Source organism: Betta splendens, chromosome 2 (genome assembly GCF_900634795.4).
Source record: "Betta splendens chromosome 2, fBetSpl5.4, whole genome shotgun sequence".
In the NCBI taxonomy this organism is placed as follows: Eukaryota; Metazoa; Chordata; class Actinopteri; order Anabantiformes; family Osphronemidae; genus Betta; species Betta splendens.
This window is the reverse complement of record NC_040882.2, coordinates 12,606,111-12,631,375: the sequence shown is the minus strand read 5'-3', so window position 1 is coordinate 12,631,375 and position 25,265 is coordinate 12,606,111. Positions and strand designations below refer to the sequence as shown.

General features: G+C 42.0%; 1 protein-coding gene and 1 pseudogene across 1 annotated transcript in view; one reads left to right on the top strand and one right to left on the bottom strand.

Moving 5' to 3' along the window:
• Positions 1-25,265, bottom strand: part of LOC129603091 (uncharacterized) — a 506,300-nt gene that overhangs the window by 279,012 nt on the left and 202,023 nt on the right. The window lies entirely within an intron of this gene.
• LOC114851365 (zinc finger protein OZF-like) overlaps positions 5,010-25,265 on the top strand; it is a 42,768-nt pseudogene continuing 22,512 nt past the window's right edge.

The window sequence follows — 25,265 nt, the reverse complement described above, 5'->3', positions numbered from 1 at the left end:
AAAGAATGCTCGTTTGTCTGTCCATAATTCACCACACTTTTAGGTATTAAGATTCATGTTTCTGTGTTCATTTATTTTAATACTTGTTTTCTGCCTGCATATATTTATTTCCATATATCCCGTAGTATCAGTATAATAAAACGTTAAGAAGATCTGGTGTTATGTTCTTTAGACAACGGCAAAGGGCACTGACACTGCAACAAGAACTCATGACATTGGAGGTTGACTTGCTTTTATCAAATAAAAATTAAATAATATTTAACTCATTAAATTGAAATCTAGTGTTTAAGTAGATTAATTAATGTGTGATTCTGGTTCTAAAGAACCTGGTTCCCCAATTACAAGAAATATTAATGTTTCTCCATAAATAATAAATTATTAAATTTAATCCACTACAAGATGTTGAGTTAATATCTGCTAACATAAAAAGAGCATTAATATTAAAGATGCCATAATATCTGTCTATCTTTTGTTTGCACGTGTTCCCATCATGTTTACTGTGTCTTTCATCTGAGCTTATGACTTTGACTCAGACTGCAGCAGCTGTAGCTTGTGTCTGGATGATGCTGTTCAGTGTTGCCAGATGGGAAATAAAAAATATGGTAGAGTCGCTTTAAAATGATCGTATTTTGACCCCAAACTATCGTATGAAATGAAACAACTTTAAAATTAACCTACTCAATTCACACAGAGAAACGTAGCGTCCAACTCAGAGACAGCTTGTTGAAGCTGCTTAGTTTACTCACCAGACTGTGTCAGGATCCTGGGCTGGCTCTGCCTGTCAGGATCCTGGGCTGGCTCTGCCAGCCATTCTGTTTGATCTTTTTTTCGCCCTGGACCACGCCTTCTCCCTCACTAGGACACACCTCAGCTCTGGACCATCCCCACTCCCTCTCCTTTCCTCTATAGACAGTAATCAGTTCAATTTGCCACACCTGCACTTGCCCTCTGGATCCCTTCAAAGACTCCTGCAGCACAGCACTCTGTGCTGGGTCATTGCCATACACCACTGTCATACGTTGTCATATGCCATTCTGTCCTTGTTTCACCATGCCGTTCGTGTCAGGTTGGTCCATGTATTAGTTAGTCTTGTTGCCATGTCATGTTTGAGTTAGCCTTGTTACCATGTTTGAGTTAGCCTTGTCATGTCTGAGTTTGTCTGAGTTAGTCTTGTTGCCATGCCATGTTTGAGTTAGCATTGTTACCATGTTGGAGTTAGCCTTGCCAGGTCTGAGTTAGCCTTGTTGCCATGCCATGTTTGAGTTAGCCTTGTTGCCATGCCATGTCTGAGTTAGCCTTGTTGCTTTTTCATGTTTTAGCTCAGTTGTGTTCGTGCCAGGTATTAGTTCCTCGTTCTTGCTGTGTGTGTTTTGCTAGCTTGTTAAGTTTATCATGTTGCTAGCCCACTAAGTTTGCCATGTTGATAGCTCATTAAGGTTGCCAAGTGGCTAGCTTGCTTCGTTTGCTTGTTGCTAGTTCCGTGAAGTTTGCCTTGTGTATTGGTTTAGCCTCCTGTTATATTTTGTTTTTCTAAAGGAGTGTTTTGTGTTTCTGCGTTTTGGGTGTTTAAGTAAATAAGCTATTGTTTAAAATGTATTCCTGGTAGTCACGGCTCTCTGACTTGGCCCAGACCGACTCCCATGATCCGCCATCTTGCGTGGCAGAATGACCCAGCCACAAACGGGCCCGGTCAGAGCAGGCCAAGGAACCCAAGTTATTGGAACTCTGTATAGACTCCTGGCCACGATCCCGGAGTTGCCCAACATACAGGCTCAGCAGTCTACACTGGACTGGGCTAGGGAGGTGTGTTCAGCCACACCCTGGCTGAAAGACTGCAAGGGCTTCAGAGGAGTCGAGCAGCTTATGGCTCTGTTGGAGGACTCGATAGCGCCACGTCCTGCCTCATGCCCCGCTGCAGCCACCGATCCTTGTCCTGATCAGGCCACCACCTCTGCACCTGTCCCTCAGTTGGTCTGGAGGAGACCACGTCCGTTCCCGGTGGTGGTCCGGAGGAGACCACGTCCGTTCCCGGTGGTGGTCCGGAGGAGACCACGTCCGTTCCCGGTGGTGGTCCGGAGAAGACCACGTCCGTTCCCGGTGGTGGTCTGGAGGGGACCACGTCCGTTCCCGATGGTGGTCCGGAGGAGACCACGTCCGTTCCCGATGGTGGTCTGGAGGAGACATGTTGCTAGCCCACTAAGTTTGCCATGTTGCTAGCTCATTAAGGTTGCCAAGTGGCTAGCTTGCTTCGTTTGCTTGTTGCTAGTTCCGTGAAGTTTGCCTTGTGTATTGGTTTAGCCTCCTGTTGTTATATTTTGTTTTTCTAAAGGAGTGTTTTGTGTTTCTGCGTTTTGGGTGTTTAAGTAAATAAGCTATTGTTTAAAATGTATTCCTGGTCGTCACGGCTCTCTGACTTGGCCCAGACCGACTCCCATGATCCGCCATCTTGCGTGGCGGATCATGACACTCTGCACCACCGGAGTCTTTTCTTTTACTACTTTGCTTCGGCTCTGAACGTACATTTGCCCATTTCGCTCTTGTCTCGATGCTGCATGAACGGTGCAACTGTGCAAACAAACCTGAGCAGGTCATAAAACCAGCTACACGTAAAAACAATTTCTGGTAAAGTGCACAAAATTAAAACAAAATCAAAACTATCGTATATTGGCTCTACGATATCATAGACCTTAGACAAAACTATCGTATAAATACGATAATTATCATATAACTGGCAACAGTTTCTGCTCGAAAGTTTGTCTTCTCTTGTCTTGTGTTTCATGTTTACAGTATTGTTGCCCATGTTGTTGGTTTTTTAACGTAGCAGGGTTAGTTTTCCTGCGTAGCAGTGATTTTTAGTTCTCACGTTTTTGTGTTAGAGTTCAGTCCTGCCACGCAGTCAGTTTGTTTGTGTTATAATAAAACATTGTATGTAACTTTACTTCTGTGTACTTGGGTCGTTAGGTTCCAGTAGCTCATGTTGCGTTTAGATGTAGAAATATTCATCCACAGAAATGTTGTAGAATAGGCTGGAAACAATAGCTTCAACATAGAAGGAATTGCAGTCTATGAGAACATCTTCTGTTTACATGTAAAATCTAATGATACAAAACTTTACTACGAAATACTTCTAAAGTCTTGTCAGAGAAAGGTTAATACATAAAATGAGCAGCTCTTAACAGACTAAATGTTTTTACTTTGTTTTGCTTCTTGGCAATGCTTTGCTCTAGTTCTTCTTACCCCTTTCTTTACAACAGACAAACAGAAAGTGACATATTTTGCAGAAAATAACTTAATTTGAATAGAGAAGCAGGAGAGGTTCAAAAGTGAACAAGTAAAGTAGCCAACTGGCAGAGGTGGGAAACATGTGAATGTAAAGAGAGACACAAAGTGAGAGACCTGCATTAGATGTGTCTGTGTGCAGCTGAGTTGAGCAGACTGTGCGGCCCCTCAGAGTTTCTGTCACCTCTAGCATCAGGATGCTTGTAGGAGTCTAGAGACCATTAGCCATAATGTAGCAGATAAAATATTATTTTAGCTTGAAGATGATCTGTCTGGTATCAGCAGAGTTAGTAATGGGACCTTTGACTTCACAGAGCAGATGTGCTGCAGTAGTTACTTTAGTTTGAGGAAAACTGTAAACGACTGTACAGCAGTGATGTAAGGAAGAAGATCAAATATCTTAAAGCGATAACGATAGAAAAACAAACATCTTATATAGTGAGACAAACTAAACCTGCTGAAAAAACATTTTCCTCAGCCAGAACCAGTCGTTACTGGTGAATGCAGCGCTCTTGTCAAACTTCTTCCGACTGGATGTTCCTACTTTAACACCCCGCGGACGTCGGGCCGTGGAACTGCGAGAAACAGCGACTTTTTTAAAAACGTTTTTTAAATGTAAACAGCGCGTTTCACCTGTATTTTCCAGCTTTGATGCAACTCTATTTGAGGTGGATTGTTCTGATCCAGTATCCACTGTTCGCTATGATCTACCGACCTCCCAGATACAAGAAAGATTTTTTAAATGATTTTTCTGAATTCTCGGCTAAAATGATGCCAAACTATGAAACGTCCCTTCATTGTTGGTGATTTTAATTTACATGTGTGTTGCAATCTGGTAATCTGGTACAATGTGTGGCTGGTCCCACACAATCAGGGACATACATTAGGTCTTGTTCTCTTAAAGACCTGTATTAATGTGTTTTCTGATCACCTGTCCATTTTGTTTAATGCTGACTTTTCCTGTGCAGCAGTTAAATTGCCTGCTTCTACTCGCCTGTGCCGGATTCTTAATTCCTCCACTGCTGGTCAGTTTTCTGCTGCCTTTAACCAGCTATGTCCTCCTTCTGGCACAACTGTTGATGTCACAACAGAGGAACTCAGCTCCTGGTCTCACTCCTCCTGTTGTACCCTACTGAACACTGTGGCCCCACGAAAAACTGTGTTGCCTAAAATTAAATCTGAGCCTTGGCTCAGCAGCAGGACGACCTGTGTCGACAAGCTGAGCGCAGATGGAAGAAGGATGGTCTGCAGGTCTCTTTTCAAATTCTAAAGGGTTGTTGGCGTCAGTATCAAAATACTGTTGCTAAAAAATATCTTTCAAACATTATTGCATCAAATAGCCAAAATCCATGTGTGCTATTTAAGACAATTGACTTTGTTTTAAATCCCTCAACAAGATTGTGCTGCCACGAATCCTCTGCTGAAATGTATATATTTATATTATATTTTATACATTATAATAGGATGAATTTACAATTTTGACATTGTCTAAGGCACACCTGTTAAATAATTCTGTCAGCATCATGTTATGGCACACCTGTAAAGAGGGATGGATTATCTTGCCAAATGAGAAGTTCTCACTATCACAGATTGACAAAAACAATAAAAAGACGAAGAACAAATATGGTTATTTTGTATGCATTTATATTTTTGTTGTGTACATGGTAAATGACTAATTGAATATAGTTGAATATATGACTAATGGTAAGGCTGGACAAAATGAAGCACAGATAGGACAGTAAAATAACAAAAAAAAGTAGGAAATGATATGAACAGTGATGGTGAGACTCAATTCCTTACAGATGCTTTTGATCCTCAGTGTAGCAAATCCTGAGGTCCATACATTTCTGTTGGAGGAGGTGGTCCAGACATTTATCATCGAGTGTCTGCAATCACCACATTTCGCTTCATGTCTTGCGCCAGTTCTTCCTGTCATGTCACAGTTATAACAAGCAGGAATGACATAAACTAAAGGTCGATAAATAAAAACGAAACCAACAGGTTAAATATTTAATAATGCTGTGTGTTATAGTGACTATTGGTTTTCAGTTCTAATAGTGATGGAAGACTGACAGCAGGAGAGCAGTGATGTGGCTTCTTCAGACACTTAGTGTGTAACAGTCTGCAGGGACCTGTTCTCCAGTTAGGACCATAGCTACGCCACCGTCCTCCTCTCTTCCACCTCCTGTAATGAGTCCAGCTGCATCCACAGGACTGACTGGCCTCCTGATCCACTCATCCCATCTCTCCATAGAGCTCCCTGCTCTGCAACAAACCTTAGTCTCCTCAGCACAAGGACGCTGCACTGCATTGTCTTTTCATGTAAACTGCATCTGAGTAATCAGGCAATGGGTCAGGTCAGCGTTCTTAATGTTCACCAGTGTAAGTGAAGAGTTTGTGCCTGTGGACAACTAGACAACAACGTCCATAGTTTGATATTTGCTTAAATAAGGTAAAAGAACACAATTCACTTCTGGAACCAACCCCACAGTATCAGTCATGTCCTTTGTGTTTGATGCCCTGTGCAGGTGAACTCTGAACTGCAACAGCAGCTGGAAGATCAACACATGATGTTCAGTTCCACGAAGAAAAAGAAAGAAGAAACCTTTTATTGGTCGTTATTACAATGTAACAATGAAATGGGTCTTCTGCATTTAACCCATCCCCTGGGGGAACAGTGAGCTGCCATGTAGGGCACCTGGGGAGCTTGTGTGAACTGTTACTCGAGACCCTTGGTGCTCTGGTGGGGATTTGACCCTTCTGCTCACCAAACCTACACTCTTCCAACTGAGCCAAGGCATAAGCCACCCATAATCAGCGAAGGGAGATGCAGCTTGAATATTCTCACCTTCTGTTTGTGCAGCGCCTTTCGTCAGTCTTTATTACCTCCACAAACTTTATGCCTCCTCTGCATCCCCTAGGTTTTCTCAATATTTCTTCAGGGAAGCTTGGCGTCAAGTATTTTGCAGCCGATCTTTGTGAGATCAGCTGGTCTCTGGGGTTAAAAAAAAGTTCTACTTCTGCACACCAGTATTGCCGATGAGGGAAAGTATAAATCCAAGCAATAACAAAGCAATAGCAAAAAATAATTTCGAACCACACGATAATAGAGGATGCACCTCAAGTACTAAGTCTATTTAAAGTAAATCACATGCAGTTGGTAAAAAGTAAGGAAAAAATCAGAAAACACAAGACTTAGACAGAGCGATCGAAGCGCTGCTCGTGCCTGTAAGGAAGTAATAGTGAGGAGCATTAGGGAAGTATGAAAGAAAGATGTGTATTTAAGCAGTGTGTTGGAAGCTGGGGGATCAGAGAGATGACTGAATGCTCTGTTAGCGTTTTACATGTCGTGTAAGAGGGTGTGAGGGAGGTAGGATACAGTAGATGGCGGTAGTGTAACTTTAAGGATGCGAGTCGCCGTAAAACACTAAAGAAGAAGAAGGGGAACACCACCGAAGAAGAAAAAGACTAGGCAGGAATCTGTGAGATCTATTGTCTTTGTTCTGCTGCTGGATTCTAGGAACCGTGACAGAAATGGATCAGTACAAACTGGAAATGAAAGAAGAGGACGTGGACGTCTATCAAGAACGGAAGCAGAGCGATACGGAGCAGCAGGACCCGAGTTTAACCGAGCAAAACCGGTCCACTAGTGGAATAAAGGAGGAGCAGCAGGACCGGTCCATTAGTGAAGCTAAGGAGGAGCAGCAGGACCCGAGTTTAATTGGGCAGCACCGGTCCACTAGTGGAATAAAGGAGGAGCAGCAGGACCGGTCCATTAGCGGAGCTGAGGAGGAGCAGCAGGACCGTGACCACGCTGGTTCCACAGATCAACAGGTCGGTGCTGTTTCACCGCTAAAAGCGCCTCATAGCGACACTAATGCAAAGATGTGGATGTTGTGACAGAACGAAGTAAAACCAGGCTGTGGATGCGTGGAAACATACAGACGCTGCTCTGCAGAGGAAAGGAGCGTTTGTTCTTTGCTAATGGGAACTGTGCATGTGCGTGTGTGTGTGTGTGTGTGTGTGTGTGTGTGTGTGTGTGTGTGTGTGTGTGACTGAGACATATTTCAGTAAACACAGGCTTGAGCTAAAAGGAAGCTAATTAAACTTTGTATAAATAATGGAGATGAGGCTAACTGTGTGTTAGCGGCTACAGCGACCTGACTAGTTACAGTAAGACAGACTTTTAGACAGACGGATGCATCTTTGTTGTCATTGCACAAACGTGGTGAGAGAAGCGTCCTGGCTAAAGTGACATCCATCATGGACCAGGATTCACTGCCTGCTTTGGAGAGCAGCTTCAGTAGCAGACTGATCCACCCTCGCTGTGTGAAGGAGAGATATCGTAGATCCTTCCTACCTGCTGCTGTCAGACTGTACAATCAGAACTGTTGACCACGTCCCACTATAGTGACTCACCTACTGTATCAGTGGCTTATATAGCAACCTGCTTCTGTGCCTATTATTTACCTAATTTGATTTGTTTGGTTTCAGCAGTTGCTTTTACATATGAATGAATAAACAAATAAATATCCAGATGAAGCCATTCCTAATTTCTTATTAATTTACTTGTATGTGTTTTATAGTATGTTGCTAGATAGTGATGAAACAATTTTGATATGATACCTTCAGTTCAATCATTGCAGCATCTTCAGAACTACATCTGAAGCTTTGATAATTACATGTATTTGATTTTATGTAATCATTTTAACTCTCACGTTTAGATTTATTGTGATATTTTGTTGTGGTTATGGTGTAATGTTACTTTAAGCTTGCTGGAAAGAGAAAATATACTTTATTCTAAATTTAGGATTTATTTAAATTGGATAATCTGATCAAATGAAGAGGTGGGACTTCACCTCAAGCTCCAGCCACACAAGCTGCACCTTTTTAAACCTAGTGACGCACACAAGGTATTTAGTTGGTGACAAACTTTCTTAGTTCAACTTCATCTTCCTCTCAACTACTTTTGTTTTGTTTTTGTTTCCTCGTACCCCATGTTCTTACATGATCCAGATGGTGTGTTGGGTCTGAAAATACCACAACAGCACTGATACACACAGAGACGAGAATAATAAAGCACATCTGAGAACCAACCAGTTTTTACATCCACAAGGGGAGCTCGTCTGAGATCTTAGCGTTGTAAGCGCTTCACAGCGCAATACTAACAGCTCCCCTCTTGTGGTTTTCAACACCTACGCCTAAATAAGAGCACAAACAAGACAACATTGTCCTTCGTATATGACAATACTTTTATAGAAACTTAAACATGTGATTAGACTTCTGCACATAAGTCAAAGAGGTTAAAAGGCACAGATGTCATTGTGGTTACAAGTTAAAATGGTAAATGAAAAAGGATATATAAAAATAATAAATGATTATACATGATTAATATAAATGATTAATGTGTTAAATGATATGTGATTAAATGTAAAAGATAATGAAAAAACAACAAAGATAAATGAGATCAATAATAGATGAAAATATATTTTCTCCAATGTTCCCCCCTGTTTGTCACTTACAAGGACAATTAAACATCAGTATCACATCTCTCTGAATCAGTTTTCAATGTGATTGTCACATCATTGTATAAACCTTATAAGACCTTTTGTAAAAGCTTTCATGGTAAGGTATGGGTGTAACATGTTTGGAATGTACTTTGTAAATTCCATCGATTAAAGCTGCGCTCAGCTTAAGTCGGTGATTGGCTTTGCATATCCTTAATCACCTGGATGTCTAAAGGTTTCTTAGGACTTTGTGAAATAGCTGTTAAGATCCAAACACCATGTCTGCCTTCTGCAGCCTCTTTTAGCTATTTTGTTGGCAAAAGTGTTGCCCTGTGAAACAGGGTCTTTCTGTTTGGTGTGTGCAGCACATTTGCACACAGCAATGGACTTAGATAATAACACGGCTTTTAGCAAGTCTTTCAACAAATCCACATGCTCCGCTGGCTTGCCAGTAGAGGTTGTCATTCCCCTACGGGCCCATTGAGCTGCAAAATAGTGAAGTGTAGAAAATTCATACTGGCAGTCAGTATAAATCGTTAAATCAATTTCTAGTCCTGCTTTGTTTTCCTGCGCGCATCACACTATCATGGGTCACGACCGAGAGACCTGTCTGAGTCTGTCTAGTTGATTTCCGTGAACACGAACCATCAACGAACCAGACCTCTCCCGTTGCCAAAGCTGTGTCTCTCAGGTCTGCTCGATTTACACTGATGTTCAGTGGTTTCTGTAAAGCTGTGTTGTTCCACTTCCTCTTGTGTTGGAATTAGCTAAGAAGGGTTTAGTGTGTTACACCGCTTGACAGTGATGTACGACTGTGGCATAAGTGTTGACAGAATCGAAAGGTGCCGTGCAGGTAAACTCAATACTGTAGCACCAGTAAAAGCTTGTTTCAGCGAAGTGAAAACTTTTTCAGCTTCTGGAGTCCATTCTGTAGTCTGTTTCATAGACAAAGATTTGGAGTAGATCACATCTAACAACGGTTGTGTTATTTGTGCATAGCTTGGTAACCATAGTCTGCCGTAGTTGCACAAACCTAGAAACTGCATAATCTGCTGTTTCGTTTGTGGTTTAGGAGCATCTAAAGTAGACGCCTTTCTGTCGACCGCCAAGCTGCGACTGTAAGGTAACAGTTCATGTCCTAGAAAGGTCACTTTCTTTTTGACCCACTGCAACTTTGAAAGCGAAGCTTTGTTCTCCGTCTTTGCTAGATGACGGAACAATGCAAGTGCAGTGATCTCATTGTTTTGCTTTGTATCAGAAGCAATTAAAATAACAACAACTGACTTTGGCTTGGCATTTTAAAGTCTGTAAAACAGGGGCTGTCACAATATCCCTGTGGTAACCTGGTGTAGGTGTATTTCTTTCCCTGCTATGTGAACCCAAACCATTCCTGTGATTCTTTAGCTAATGGTATGGAAAAGAATGCATTGCTCAGATCCACAACTGTGAACCATTGCTTATCTGGTTTAGCTGGTTAAGTAATGTGTGGGGATCGGGCACACACGGAGCACTGCTTGGTTCACTGCTTGGTTCACTGTTCTTAAATCTTGAACCATCCTCCATGCCCCTGACTCTGCTTTCTTAACTGAAAAAATCGGACTGTTACACTGAGCATCTGGGGATTCTATAATAATGCCTGCTTTTATCATATCATCAAGGACTGGTTTGTACCGGTTAATGCATCTGGTTTCAACGGATATTGACGTATGCGGGGGCGGTAATCAGTTTTAGCTTTAATCACCACTGGTGTGAAATGGGTCATTAATCCTACATCTGCTTTCCCTTTCGACCAAAAAGAATCTGGAACCTGTGATGAAGGGGGATCAGGCAGTGTGCACAAAGCAAGTCATTCTCCCGTCTCATGTGGGACATTCAAATAGACACTGGGTGAGGTAGTAACCACCCATCCTGAAGGTCTCATATAGATGGAGCGTGTCGGTTCGTCAATCAGCCAACCATCCCCGATGTCCTTCCAAGAAGGGATTTGTGTTGCGCTGAGGACGAAGTCCCCGATGTCAGTCCACTGTTGGAGTGGCGCTTTGGTTACTGACACATGAGGGGTAGAACCCTGCACTTGGCAAAGTTCGAGTGCCTGCTTGGTGAGCGGAACTGCACACCCTGTCATGCCCTTTCGGTCAGTGTACATGGCATTTAGAGTGATGCTCCGGGGGCCCAAATTAAAAATCTGGTTGTCATAATTAAAATCTGGCCTTGGTGAATGTCTGTATCACAAGGTAATGTGAAACGTCTCTAAAGACTGAGGTGTAAAGGTTCCCTTCTGACACTTAATAGCTAGGGACAATAACTGTTCAGAAGTGTGTGTGTGGGGTCTGGATTTGGCAGATCTAATGTCCAGTAGTAATGTGGTTCTTCAATGCTGTGTAACGGTATGGTCAGTATTTCTTCGCCCTTGCCTATAACAACCATACCTTTGGAAGTGGGGACAATAGAGATTTTAAATCGTGTCATCAAATCACGACCTAGCAGGTTTACGGGACACTTTGGACACAGCACAACTTCGGCACGCCCAGACTCCCCAGTCTTAGGGTCAGTGATCATAATTGGCTTTGAAAAAGAACCTTTGCTGATTTAACAAACATGAACCGGGAAGAACTCTGGAGTCCGGGAATTTAATCTCTCAGCACAGTTTTTCAGCTACTGAATAGCACAAAAAGGTAAGTCGCGTACCGTTAACAAGGAGGTCTCTAGTGGGGAGCTGCTCAGCTGATGTATACAAAAAGGTGTCTACCGACTGTGTGAGGTCCAGTGTCTCTGCATCATCACCTGCTGGCTTTACCAATGAACTATCTACAGTACATGTATGGGTTTTGTGGGTGTGGTCTGTTAAACTCTCTAGGAGTTCTAAAGACTTTATATGAGCGCCCAGGTCTACGGGGGCACTGTCTGGCATAGTGCCCTGGCTGGTCGCAGATGTAGCATCTTTACTGCTTTACAACTGCTTTACAAGTACTGAGTTCTGATAGAAAGTGTTGAACTCTTCTCCTTCACCTTCATCTGACCTCTCAAAAAACCCAAACACGGCTGCTGACTTTCTGTTTCTTTCTTTTGATGATTTCAGATGCGTGGTGATCATAGTTCATAGTGTAGGGGACATTAGCTGTGCGGTGGTTTAGGTCATGCTTTCGGATGAAGTCAGCTATGGTGTGGTGAAAACCCGCCATCAGCGATTGTTTTGGCTGCTGCTGATAAGCATCAGCGGTGTCCTCGGTTAAACCGCTGAGGTTTCGGAGCACTTCCTCTAACCGTGCTCTGTACTCAAACACATCTTCTCCTTCTTTTTGTATAGTCAGGTGTTTTCTTCCACAACTTTTTCATGTTTTCATGCACCTTCTCAACTTGGCTTCTCAATGCACGGCTTTAACTGGTAGATTTGTGTTGCGTGCATCTTTCTTAGTAAAGTCACCTTCCACTCTGCCCCAGTTAAGGTCAGAGACTTTCTGAAAGTTTGATCAACTTCCCAGCCGTTGAGTCCAAACGAATCAATCAGCTGGCGATGTTTATCATCCCAGGCGTCCACATCTAATTTTGGGTCAACCGTTTCTGTGCAGGGTCTGAAGACATAAATTGTGTCTCTGTCATCAAATGCACTTTTGCACTGTTGTCGCCCCATAATGCGGGTTTGCTTCTACGAGTGGATATAATTCTCCATTCGCTCCCCCTGGGGTGGGGTGGGTTGGGGGCTGGGCCGCACCCACCACAATCGTAATTACTGTCAATTATGTTATATTGTTGTTTGAGGGGTTTCAGACAAGGATAACGTATAGGTTCTCCTAACATTAAGGAGTGAAGTTTACATTTGTGAGTTGTTCTGGTGTGGCTGGCTACGGGGTCGGCTCTAGCAGCTGCAGGTTCATTAATGTCCAATTTTTTTACTGCTCCCTAGCATTCTGGTAATTTTTGATCTGGTTTCTATCTTCTCTCTTCACTAATTTTTGCACCTTAACTAGCACAGATGGTTTCTTCGTCTGGCTTCACCACAACAGCTGCCTGTAGGGCAAGCCATTAACGCTTAATATCTAGTTTTTTCTGAATATCCTGTCCCCGCTTAAGTGTTTGCTCTCGCCACTTCATAGCCTCCAACGATTGCAGGTGTTTTTCTTTGTTTGGAGCTCTGCGAGTGTTAAGAGCGTCAACCTTTAATCTTTCAACTTGTTTTTCACATGGACTGTACCTCAGTTTCCCCTTAAACCCGTACTTCTTTTTCCACAGTTTCAAAAATTTAGTACTGCCAGGTGCCAGGTTTGCTCTCAAACCGTAATTCTTTTTCTAGCTGTTCCAAAAAAACACCCTCCTTAACTTTGATCCAGACCCACGTAGAACAAACAAGACAGACATGACAATCCCTGCGACTCCCACTAAGGAGTTAAATTCTTAACTCACCAGTCTTACCTGACTGTTATCTTACTTGTAAGGATGCTCTCCATTGAATGGTCTCCTGATTTTCTCTTTTTCTGTTTCTGTCACTTTAGGAACACAGAGGACGAAGACCTTTAAGGCTGTATCTTCGTCAGCAACGTAGCCAGGCGTTTACCAGACCACCAGAGCCTTATTCATGTGAACAGTGTGGAAAAGCATTCTCTCGGCAGGGTAATTTACGGGCACACCAACGTGTTCACACTGGAGAGAAACCCTATTCATGTGAGCAGTGTGGAAAAGCATTCTCTCAACCAAGGTCTTTAAGGGTACACAGACGCATTCACACTGAAGAGAAACCTTATTCATGTGAACAGTGTGGAAATGTATTCTCTCAACAAAGGACTTTACAGGTACACAGACGCATTCACACTGGAGAGAAACCCTTTTCATGTGAACAGTGTGGAAAAGCATTCTCTCGACACAGTCATTTACGGACACACCAACGTGTTCACACTGGAGAAAAACCTCATTCATGTGAACAGTGTGGAAAAGCATTTTCTCATCACAGTGTTTTACTAACACACATACGCATTCACACTGGAGAGAAACCTTATTCATGTATACAGTGTGGAAAAGCATTCTCTCAACGCAGTAGTTTACGGGCACACAAACGTTATCACACTGGAGAGAAACCTTATTCATGTGCACAGTGTGGAAAAGCTTTCTTTCGACACCATCATTTACATACACACCAACGTGTTCACACTGGAGAGAAACCTTAATTATGTGAATAGTGTGGAAATGCATTCTCTCGACACCGTAGTTTACAGGCATACCAATGCGATCACACAGGAGACAAACTTTATTCATGTGAATAGTGAGGGAAAGTGTTCTCTCAGTAATCAGTAATCATCTCAGCAGTAATTTGCTCAAACATGTGTTCACACTGGAGACAAAACTGCAAAGCGCAGAGAAGCGTTTTTCCACCTCAATGACAAACCAAGTGTTCAAGGCTGGCCAAAGATCCTATTTATGCGAAAAACATTTTTGGCCTAAAAACACCTACACATGATTGAAAGGACTCCCAGCCACTAATAATGGCCGATTGCATTTTATGGCCTTGGTAAAAAAAAAAAAAACGAGACCAAATGGTGGACCAATCAATTCATATCAATTCAGACAAGCTCTTTCAGGGGCTAGAACGTCACAGTATGCTTGAGTAAAGTCCCAAAACGTAAGAATGACAGAATAGGGTCGGTTCACCTGTAAAATAGTTTTCATGAGCAGTCACTTCTTTTAATTATTTTCCTGCATTAAACAGGACACAGACCTGTCTCCAGCCGGAGGCCTGTAACAATTGCAGCACATTTCAACAGGACAAAAGCTCGATCCACCGCTCCCTGCCTGTATCTGCTCGAAGGCCAAAACATGGCCCCAAAACATGCATTAGGTTGATGGTTGTTTGTCTATGTGTTGCGATAGACTGCCGACCTGTCCAGGATGTACCCCGTTTAATCCCCGTACGGGATTAAGCGATAGAAGATGGATGGAATATGTTAGTTTGCTTGTTTAAAGCGATGTGGGTATAGATTTCTACAAAATAACGTGAGCCCAGCATCTTAGCACTCTTGTTCTCGAAGCAGTCCAAGATGAAATTAAGTCCACATACATACAAGCGCTGAGGTGTGTGGCTGTGGCAGTGTTGCCTTCGTTGGTCCTTTTTAAAATAAAAGTAATCCACAACATTTTCCATTTACCATTGTAACAAGTGCAACAAAACTGAGAAGAGGGTGCTGCGTCTGTGTGCGCTGCCACTCCTGAAGTAAGTCAAGCAAGTAGCAATACAATCGGAACAATACTGGACAAATGCAAAAAACATATGATACAAACAATATAAGAGTAGGCACAGTAAAAGTGAAAACTCACTGGTATTTTTTAATGAACTTTTCAGGCTTGGGGGGTAGATAAAGGTCAGAGAGCAGACGGTGAGACTGGTCTTGGAGGGGAGGTGGTGTATCTGCTTAGGTATAATGAATGTCTATAGTTGTATGACCGAGGCTGACCAAGATGTTTACAGATCAGTTTGTCCTTGAAGGGAGCCACAATAAGGGGAAGACAGTAGGAGCACAGCAGGTGAGCTAGATTCAACCCGGGAAGGGGAGAGGGACAGAGTTAATCCAGTCAATGTAAAGCATTTGGATCTATGACTTCTTTGTCATAAAGCTCTGTCTGCTAATGATCTTGATCAGGTGTGTCAGTTGGCTTTTCCAGCTTGTCATTGACTGAACACACCTGGTTATGGTAATCAGCAGGAGTTGGGGCAGAGAGAGTTGAAAAAACAGCAGGGACAGCGGCCCTCGATGGAACCGGTTTGAGAGAGGATGGAGAGAAACATGCAGTAAATGGGAGGGGGGTGTAAAGAATGTGGAAAAGTGAAATTATGGGCTATTTATATGGTGTCCATAAGTAAAAGGTGTTTGTCAATTCGGCAAAATTAATCTATCTTTGTCAATTAAGCAAAATTAAGCTATCTGACTCCCAAAACAAGGCAGAGGAGCTGTGTCTCTCTTTGTCTGTAGCCGTTTATGGCCCGTTCACTCTGAGACGCCAGTGGTACCAGGTGGAAAAATGGAAACATCTCCACAGGGATAAAGTGGTACCTGCAATTTGATTGGACTAAAGAGACATTCCACTCTGCCAGATAAAGGGACAAAAAGGTAAAACAACTTGATGATTATGTGATCTTTACCTCCATGGTGTATGTTCTGATCTCCCCAGATGGTTTTTGATTTGCCTTCACCATTATATTTTACTTTTCTTTGTTATTACAATAAATTGCACAAAAAAACAACTCTCTCATCAACTTATTTATTGAAAAATTTCCACCACAGTCGTCAGCACTAGTAGCAACTGCTTTTAGTATGTTTGTGTGTTAGGAAGCAGCTTCTGTGCACCCGTGGCTCAGCTTCACAGTCCTGTGATCAAAACTACTGCTAATATTACATGAAAACAAAAGGTTGACTGTTCCTGTCACTTTACGTCCAACGTTTTATTCATAAAAATTTTGTATAGGTACAGCAAAATAAATAAAACACTTCACATTATTAACTCCAATAATACATCAGTAATATTTCTTCCAAAGTTACTTTGAAGTGGGTATTTCTGCAGAGGTTTGTTTCGCTTTTGCACCTGAATTATTCTTTTATTCAGGAAAATTAAAACTCATCAGCTACATAGTCCCTACCAATTATTATTAGGCCAGTTGCTCAAAACAGAGGCCAAAACAAGATGTCCTGAACAAAAGAACGTCTTACTACAATTTAACAGTTATATTATATTTATGACTATAGGTCATAAAGATAAGGAATTTACATTATTAGTGGACGGTGATCGAGACGATTTTAGATACACACATAATTAAGAGTTTGAAATCATATGTAAAGTAAAGGTACATAATAAAAGATGGGGCATTTGAATGAGAGCATGTCTCCAGTCGACGTGTTGGTGGAAGAAATTCAGAAATACCACACAAGTGGAGATGGACGTGAGAATCATCCACGTCACCCTGCCCATCAGAGGGGACATTTGATCTGAGCTAGTGTGCCGAGATGGAGGTTTTACTTAAAAAAAACTATAGGATAAAAGATACTTATTTGCAGCGAGCATACAAATAAAAAATTTTAAAAGTCACATATTGTGATTTCATTGTGATATTTCTTTTTCTGGATTATGTCTCTCACTCTCTGTTCAAATACTTATTTTCCTCACTGTATATACTTATGTTCTCAGTTAAAGATCTATAGACATGGTAATTATGTAATGATTTCAGGTACCTCAACACTACAATATGTTTGATTGGTATTACCCAGATTGAGCCATTCCTATAGCTCCAGTCATTCCTACCTCTTAAGCTGTGAAGAAGCTCTGTTTTCTTGGACCCAGCTGATGTTCTTACATGATCCAGGCCTGCTTCACTAAGTCGTAACAAACTCGGGCCAGAACATTCCACAGTTAGACGACGAATGTGATTCCAGGAGCCGTGGCAACTGGACTGGAGGAAGCTTCCTACTGCTTCGGACAGACAAGATCAATACCTCCTTTTGATTTCATTGAGAGTGCTGATGTTTCCTCAAAGTGCTGAAACACACACAGAGTCGTTCACACCATTTTATCAGTTCATATATTGCTGGTTGTTTCATGTTTGCTGCTTTTTATTTTAATACTTGTTTTTGGCCTGCATATATTTATATCCATATATCCCGTAGTATTAGTGTAATAAAACATTCAGAAGACCTGGTGTTGTGTTATTTAGACAATGGAAAAGGTCACTGACACTGCAACAAGAACTCATGACATTGGAGGTTGACTTGCTTTTATCAAATAAAAATTAAATAATATTTAACTCATTAAATTGAAATCTGGTGTTTAAGTAGATTAATTAATGTGTGATTCTGGTTCTAAAGAACCTGGTTCCCCAATTTCAAGAAATATTATTGTTTCTGCTTAAATAAATTATTAAATTGAATCCGCTATAGGATGTTGAGCTAATCCCTCCTAATAAAAAAGAGCATTAATATTATAGATGCCATATTATCTGTCTATCTTTTGTTTGCATGTGTTTCCATGTGTGTTTCAGCTGAGCTTATGACTTTGACTCAGACTGCAGCAGCTGTAGCTTGTGTCTGGATGATGATGTTCACTGTTGCCAGATGGGACACGATGTCCGACACCCGTTGAACACCGCAGAAACAAACAAACCTGAGCAGGTCACAAAACCTATCAGCTACACGTAAAAACAATTTCTGGTAAAGTGCACAAGAATTAAAACAAAATCAAAACATAACAAACAGCAGTGTCAAAACTATCGTATATTGGCTCTACGATATCGTACACCGTAGACAAAACTATCGCATAAATACGATAATTATCGTATGACTGGCAACAGCATTCTGCTCGAAAGCTACGCCAATATTACCTGATAAAGAACCGCGGAGTTTTGGAGACGTGGATATTTTGGTTTATTTCTGATTTCCAGTGCCTTTTCCATCAGTGAAGGTTTGTCGTAGTCATCTGCGTTTAGGTTTGTGTGCCCGTGAGGAACGGAGCGTTTTTAGTTGTGATCTGTAGGACCCTGCTTGTTTAGTCGTCTCCAGTGATTGTCTTGTGTTTCATGTTTACAGTATTGTTGCCCATGTTGTTGGTTTGTTAACGTAGCAGTGTTAGTTTTCCTGCGTAGCAGTGATTTTTAGTTCTCACGTTTTTGTGTTAGAGTTCAGTCCTGCCACGCAGTGAGTTTGTTTGTGTTATAATAAACCATTGTATGTAACTTTACTTCTGTGTACTTGGGTCGTTAGGTTCCAGTAGCTCATGTTGCGTTTAGATGTAGAAATATTCATCCACAGAAATGTTGTAGAACAGGCTGGAAACAATAGCTTCAACATAGAAAGAATTGCAGTCTATGAGAATATCTTCTGTTTACATGTAAAATCTAATGATACAAAACTTTACTACAAAATACTTCTAAAGTCTTGTCAAAGAAAGGTTAATACATAAAATGAGCAGCTCTTGACAGACTAAATGTTTTTACTTTGTTTTGCTCCTTGGCAATGCTTTGCTCTAGTTCTTCTTACCCCTTTCTTTACAACAGACCCCTTAGAGTTTCTGTCACCTCTAGCATCACTGAAGATCAAGCTTTTACTTTGGTCTTACTGCTCCGTTCCAGCTTGGATTAACGAGACAATTTAAATTTCACACATTTATTTACATTTGTTGGGGGGAAATATAAGAATTTTCATTTCCAAGTTCATCCGGTTGAACCTGAGTTACAGTGTAGTTGTTGTGCATTATCATGCAGAAGATCACATGATTCTGATCTGGAGAACTTCATATTAGAGCATCCAGCAGCAAAGCAAACAAGCACAGGGAGAATGTAAACAATCTTACTGTTCAGTGAGTGAAGTGACAGACTGAGAAGCCTCACCATCATTATCATCAGATATATAACCATGGAACAGATGGAGCTTTATGATACCCAGAGCAGCTGCTGGCTCCATGTGTACAGTATGTCTCATATATAACTTAGGGAGGATAGTGTGTCATAGTTTAATAGTGTTCAGTAGTGTTTAATAGTTCTGTTGTTAGAGCATCAGGATGCTTGTAGGAGGCCATTAGCCATAATGTAGCAGATAAAATATTATTTTAGCTTGAAGATGATCTATCTGGTATCAGTAGAGTTAGTAATGGAACCTTTGACGTCACAGAGCAGATGTGCTGCAGTAGTTACTTTAGTTTGAGGAAAACTGTAAACGACTGTACAGCAGTGATGTAAAGAAGAAGATCAGATATCTTAAAGCGATAACCACAGAAAAAAAAAACATCTTATATAGTGAGACAAACTGAACCTGCTGAAAAAAAACTCAGCAGCCAGAAGTCTCTCAGAACAACAACAAGAATCAGACAGCAGCGCTATCCGTATGGGTTTGTTGATCTATTGCACATAATCCACATTCAGCACAAAACGATGGCGGTAGAGTCAACTTGCGAGAGAAAACAACAAGTGCACGGGAAAGTTCTCCAGTGAAATCCAACTGGATACATGACTCTCCCATGGTACTGGCACCCAAGTCCAGATATTAACAAAATGTATCTATTCACACTGACTGAAAATGTTTGGGTTTTTTTCAGTTATTGTTCTAAGTTTTTTCGTTCGTTTTCGTGTTCTCTTTTTAGCTGAAAAAGTATAGAAAAGTGTTTGTTTCTCATTGTCTGAGTTGCTGTCCGTTTCCACTAGGTGGCGCTTGTGAATTGGAAACGCTGTTTTCACCGAGTAATGTGATTACGTTAATTTGTATACTTTGGGATTTTGGTTATTTTTAATGCTTATGGTGATTTTAATGCTATTTCGTTTATTTGATTGAGTAGGATTGATTGTTTCCAAGAGTTTTGGTTGTGTTTTATTTTATTTCCGTCTTACCTTGCGGATATCACTTCCTGGGTTGTGGTCCACTTGAAGAAAAAGCGAGAAGTTGTCGCTAGAAGAATTTTAAGTCTATATTCCCTGTCTTAGTTTGCAAGGAGGCAAAGTGGTATGTTAAATAAAGATGGCGAAATCGAATCCTCATGAATCACTGAGCAACTATGATACAGTTGGTACTGAAATCGACACATTTCTCGACACCATATGACACAGTCAGAACAACGACACCTGCTGGTTGTGTGTGAGAACTGCATCAGAGCAGACCATCAAACCCTCGCTGATACGTGGTTGTTCAGGATCACCGTCCATGTTTTATTGTCAAATGAAAGTTATTTAATCAAAGGTGTGTGATTGTGTTTCTCTGTGGACAATAGTGAATAAGTAGCCTTGATGTGGCAAACATGTTTGATAGTCCAATGTTATTAGATCTGTATTTGGTGCTTCTGCAACTCTGTTTTTGTTTATTTCTACATTGAGAACCTGAGATTGAGAACCCTTGAGACCTGTTTGTAATTTAGTTGAATCAAAGACTTTTATTTCATTTTTTATTTTTCCACAGAACATCACCTTCTCACCACCTCTCCAGCTTTGGAGAAGAGCCTTTTGCACTGCACTGATGTCTGACTAATAATGATATTTTTATTACAATTGCGACTTGTCAATATGTAGTTGTAGTCTTTAATTACATTTTGAACTCATAAATAAATTACAGATATCTGTAATTTGAAACCTATCTATCTTATAGATCATCTATCATCTGGACATAGTGAATCTATTGTAAAAAAAGTTAAGATGGCACCGGTGTCTTTGTGGCTGCTCGTCTTCTGTCCGTATTACTGTTGTGTATTTATTTATTTTCTAGCTCTTGAAACTCTACAGACTGAGTCTCTGCTGGTTTATAATGGTCAGTTCCTTTTGGATCTTCAACAAAATGTGAAGGATGTCCGTTTATTTAATCCTTGTTGACAAAAAAACCGCACCGCTCCTGTTGGGAATTCCGGCTCACCTGTTACGGGCCTCGGCGCTTCTTTTTCGGCGAAAACGTGGCTGCGGTAAACGCAGTGGTCAGCTGGTGAAGCTGAAGACTTGCTTGGCTCGCTCCCCTTGTTCCTCCTGATCAGGACACGTATTGCACCGTTCCTTCGTTGTACCTTGGCGTTTCCTGGACCCCATCCCAACCTGCCTGACACCTGTTGCAGGCAGTGATAAGATTCACCGGCCTCCTCGGCGACTAAACCCCCGTAACCTGAGGGCGCGTCCTCGGATCTCCTGTTCTAAACCACAATCCTCAGTCAGAATTGGACTTGTGATCGCTGACCAACAAAACTTTTATTCTGAAGGCGTTCTTCTGCTCCCATGGATTGGACCTCCTCTGCGTGACAGAGACTTGGGTCGGTACTGGTGAATGCAGCGCTCTTGTCAAACTTCTTAAGACTGGATGTTCCTACTTTAACACCCAGCGGACGTCGGGCTGTGGAACTGCGAGAAACACCGACTGTTTTTAGAAACGTATTTTAATGTAAACAGCATTGACAAACCGCTGGTGAGAGACTTTTAGCCAATATTGACTCTTTTAATCTGGTACAATGTGTGGCTGGTCCCACACACAATCAGGGACATACATTAGATCTTGTTCTCTCTCATGGCTTGTGTCTGTCAAACTTAAAGACCTGTATTAATGTGTTTTCTGATCACCTGTCCATTTTGTTTAATGCTGACTTTTCCTGTGCAGCAGTTAAATTGCCTGCTCCTGCTCGCCTGTGCCGGATTTTTAATTCCTCCACTGCTGGTCAGTTTTCTGCTGCCTTTAACCAGCTATGTCCTCCTTCTGGCACAACTGTTGATGTCACAACAGAGGAACTCAGCTCCTGGTTTCACTCCTCCTGTTGTACCCTACTGGACACTGTGGCCCCACGAAAAACTGTGTTGCCTAAAATTAAATCTGAGCCTTGGCTCAGCAGCAGGACGAGCTGTGTCGACAAGCTGAGTGCAGGTGGAAGAAGGATGGTCTGCAGGTCTCTTTTCAAATTCTAAAGGGTTGTTGGCGTCCGTATCAAAATACTGTTAAAGATTCTACAGTTTTTCTAAAAAAATCTTTCAGACATTATTGCTTTAAATAGCCAAAATCCATGTGTGCTATTTAAGACAATTGACTTTGTTTTAAATCCCTCAACAAGGTTATGATGCCACGAATCCTCTGCTGAAATGAATATATTTATATTATATTATATACATTATAATCAGATGAACTTACAATTTTGACATTGTCTAAGGCACACCTGTTAAATAATGGATGGATTATCTCGGCAAATGAGAAGTGCTCACTATCACAGATTGACAGAAACAATAATAATAAGACGAAGAAATGTTGTTATTTTGTGTATGTAGAAAATGTTTCAGATCAAAAACAAAAGTGTTGCATTTATATTTTTGTTGTGTACATGGTAAATGACTAATTGAACACAGTTGGTGAATACATGACTAATGGTAAGGCTGGACAAAATGAAGCACAGACAGGACAGTAAAATAACAAAAAAAAGTAGGAAATGATATGAACAGTGATGGTGAGACTGAATTCCTAACAGATGCTTTCGATCATCAGTGATCCTCAGTGTAGCAAATCCTGAGGTCCATAAATTTCTGTTGGAGGAGGTGGTCCAGACATTTATCATCGAGTGTCTGCAATCATTTCGCTTCGTGTCTTGCGCCAGTTCTTCCTGTCATGTCACAGTTATAACAAGCAGGAATGACATAAACTAAAGGTCGATAAATAAAAACGAAACCAACAGGTTAAATAATTAATAATTAATAAATGGAAGACTGACAGCAGGAGAGCAGTGATGTGGCTTCTTCAGACACTTAGTGTGTAACAGTCTGCAGGAACCTGTTCTCCAGTTAGGACCATTGCTATGCCACCATCCTCCTCTCTTCCACCCCTTGTAATTAGTCCAGCTGCATCCATAGGACTGACTGGCCTCCTGATCCACTCATCCCATCTCTCCATAGAGCTCCCTGCTCTGCAACAGACCTTAGTCTCCTCGGTACAAGGACGCTGCGCTGTCTTTTAATGTAAACTGCATCTGAGTCATCAGGCCATGGGTCAGGTCAACACTCTTAATGTTCACCAGTGAAGAGTTTGTGCATGTGGACAACTAGACAACAACGTCCATAGTTTCATATTTGCCTAAAAAAGGTAAAAAAAAACCACGATTCACTTCTGGAACCAACCCCACAATATCAGACATGTCCTTTGTGTTTGATGCCCTGTGCAGGTGAACTCTGAACTGCAACAGCAGCTGGAAGATCAACACATGATGTTCACGTCCTTGAAGAAAAAGAAAGAAGAAACCTTTTATTGGTCGTTATTACAATGTAACAATGAAATGGGTCTTCTGCATTTAACCCATCCCCTGGGGGAACAGTGAGCTGCCATGTAGGGCACCTGGGGAGCTTGTGTGAACTGTTACTCGAGACCCTTGGTGCTCTGGTGGGGATTTGACCCTTCTGCTCACCAAACCTACACTCTTCCAACTGAGCCAAGGCATAAGCCACCCATAATCAGCGAAGGGAGATGCAGCTTGAATATTCTCACCTTCTGTCCTCATTTTTCTCAATATTTCTTCAGGGAAGCTTTGCGTTTCTAGCGGAGTCAAATATTTTGCAGCCGATCTATGTGAGATCAGCTGGTGTCGGGTGTGAACAAAGTTCTGCTACTGCGCTCCGGCATTGCGGATGAGGAAAAGTATAAATCCAAGCAATAAAACGGACAAAAAATTCTTTCGAACCACACGACAAAAGAGGATGCACCTCAAATACTAAGACTATTTAAAGAAAATCACATGCAGTTGGTAAAAAGTAAGGAAAAAAACAGAAAAGACAAGACTAAGACAGAGCGATCGAAACGTGCTCCCGCCTGTAAGGAAGTAATAGTGAGGAGCATTAGGGAAGTATGAACCGAAAAAGAAGCGGCGAGGCCCGTAACAGGTGAGCCGGAATTCCCAACAGGAGCGGTGCGGTCTACTTCCGCCTCTCGAGGAGTGCAGACGTGTTTTCTGAGCACCCTGATCTGCTATTCTGGAATAACATTTTGAACATGGAGCTAATCAACTGGTCACTCAGCGCATTGGACAAAATGTTTTCACAAAGGAAAGAATCTCCAGGACAACCCCTCTGCCCCTTGGGGACTTTTGCCTCCGGCTACGTGCGGGACGCGTGGGATTCCTGGTGCCCCGTGTTTCTGGAGCCTCTGTCCATCGAGGACGCAGAGGATCTATTCATATTTTGGACTTTGATAACAGGGCTACTCATGATTGGCTTTGGTGGTGCCCTGCTTTATCGGAAGATTGGAAAGATTGGAAAATCTGCGGTCGGGCCATTGGCGTGTCCTCCTGCCGTGGAGCTACAAACGCCGACGGGGCCATGGTTACTCGGCTGACGGAATTACACCAGAGGATGACCCGGATTGAAGGACTGACAATAAACATCTCAGCTCGTTCGGATGATTTGCATCAGAGGATGACCCGGATTGAGGGACTGATCAGTAACATCTCAGCTCGTTCGGATGCCCGGATCACAGGACTGACTAATACGATCTCAGCCCGTTCGGAGGAGACAAGAGACTGAGGGATGACATCTGCAGACAGACTGAACACTTGGTTACTATGGTGACAGCCTTGTCTGACAGGCTTGAGGAGATGTCACGGGTGACCCATGGTCCCACAAGAGGCGATGAAGCCCTGAGTTCTGACCAAGTGGAGTATTGATATAGACAAATTTGTCATGGATTGTTAAAATGTATTAGAATTGGCTGTGTATTACTCTGTCCCTTCTCCCTCACCCCTCCCTCCCCGGGTCCAATCTAGCTCACCAGCTGTGCCTCTATCTATCCTCTTCCCCTGTTGTGACTCCCTTCAAGGACAACTGTTGGACTGACATGTAAACATCTTGGTCGGCCTCGGTCATACTTCTATAAACAACACTTCACTACACTGATTCAGATACCCCCCCCCCCCCCTACCTTACAGTCTCACTGTCTGCTCTCCGACCTCATCTATCTGTCCTGATGAACCCAAGAAAAAATTCCAGCAAGGTTTCCACTGTATGTGCGTGTGTTTTTTTATTGTTTG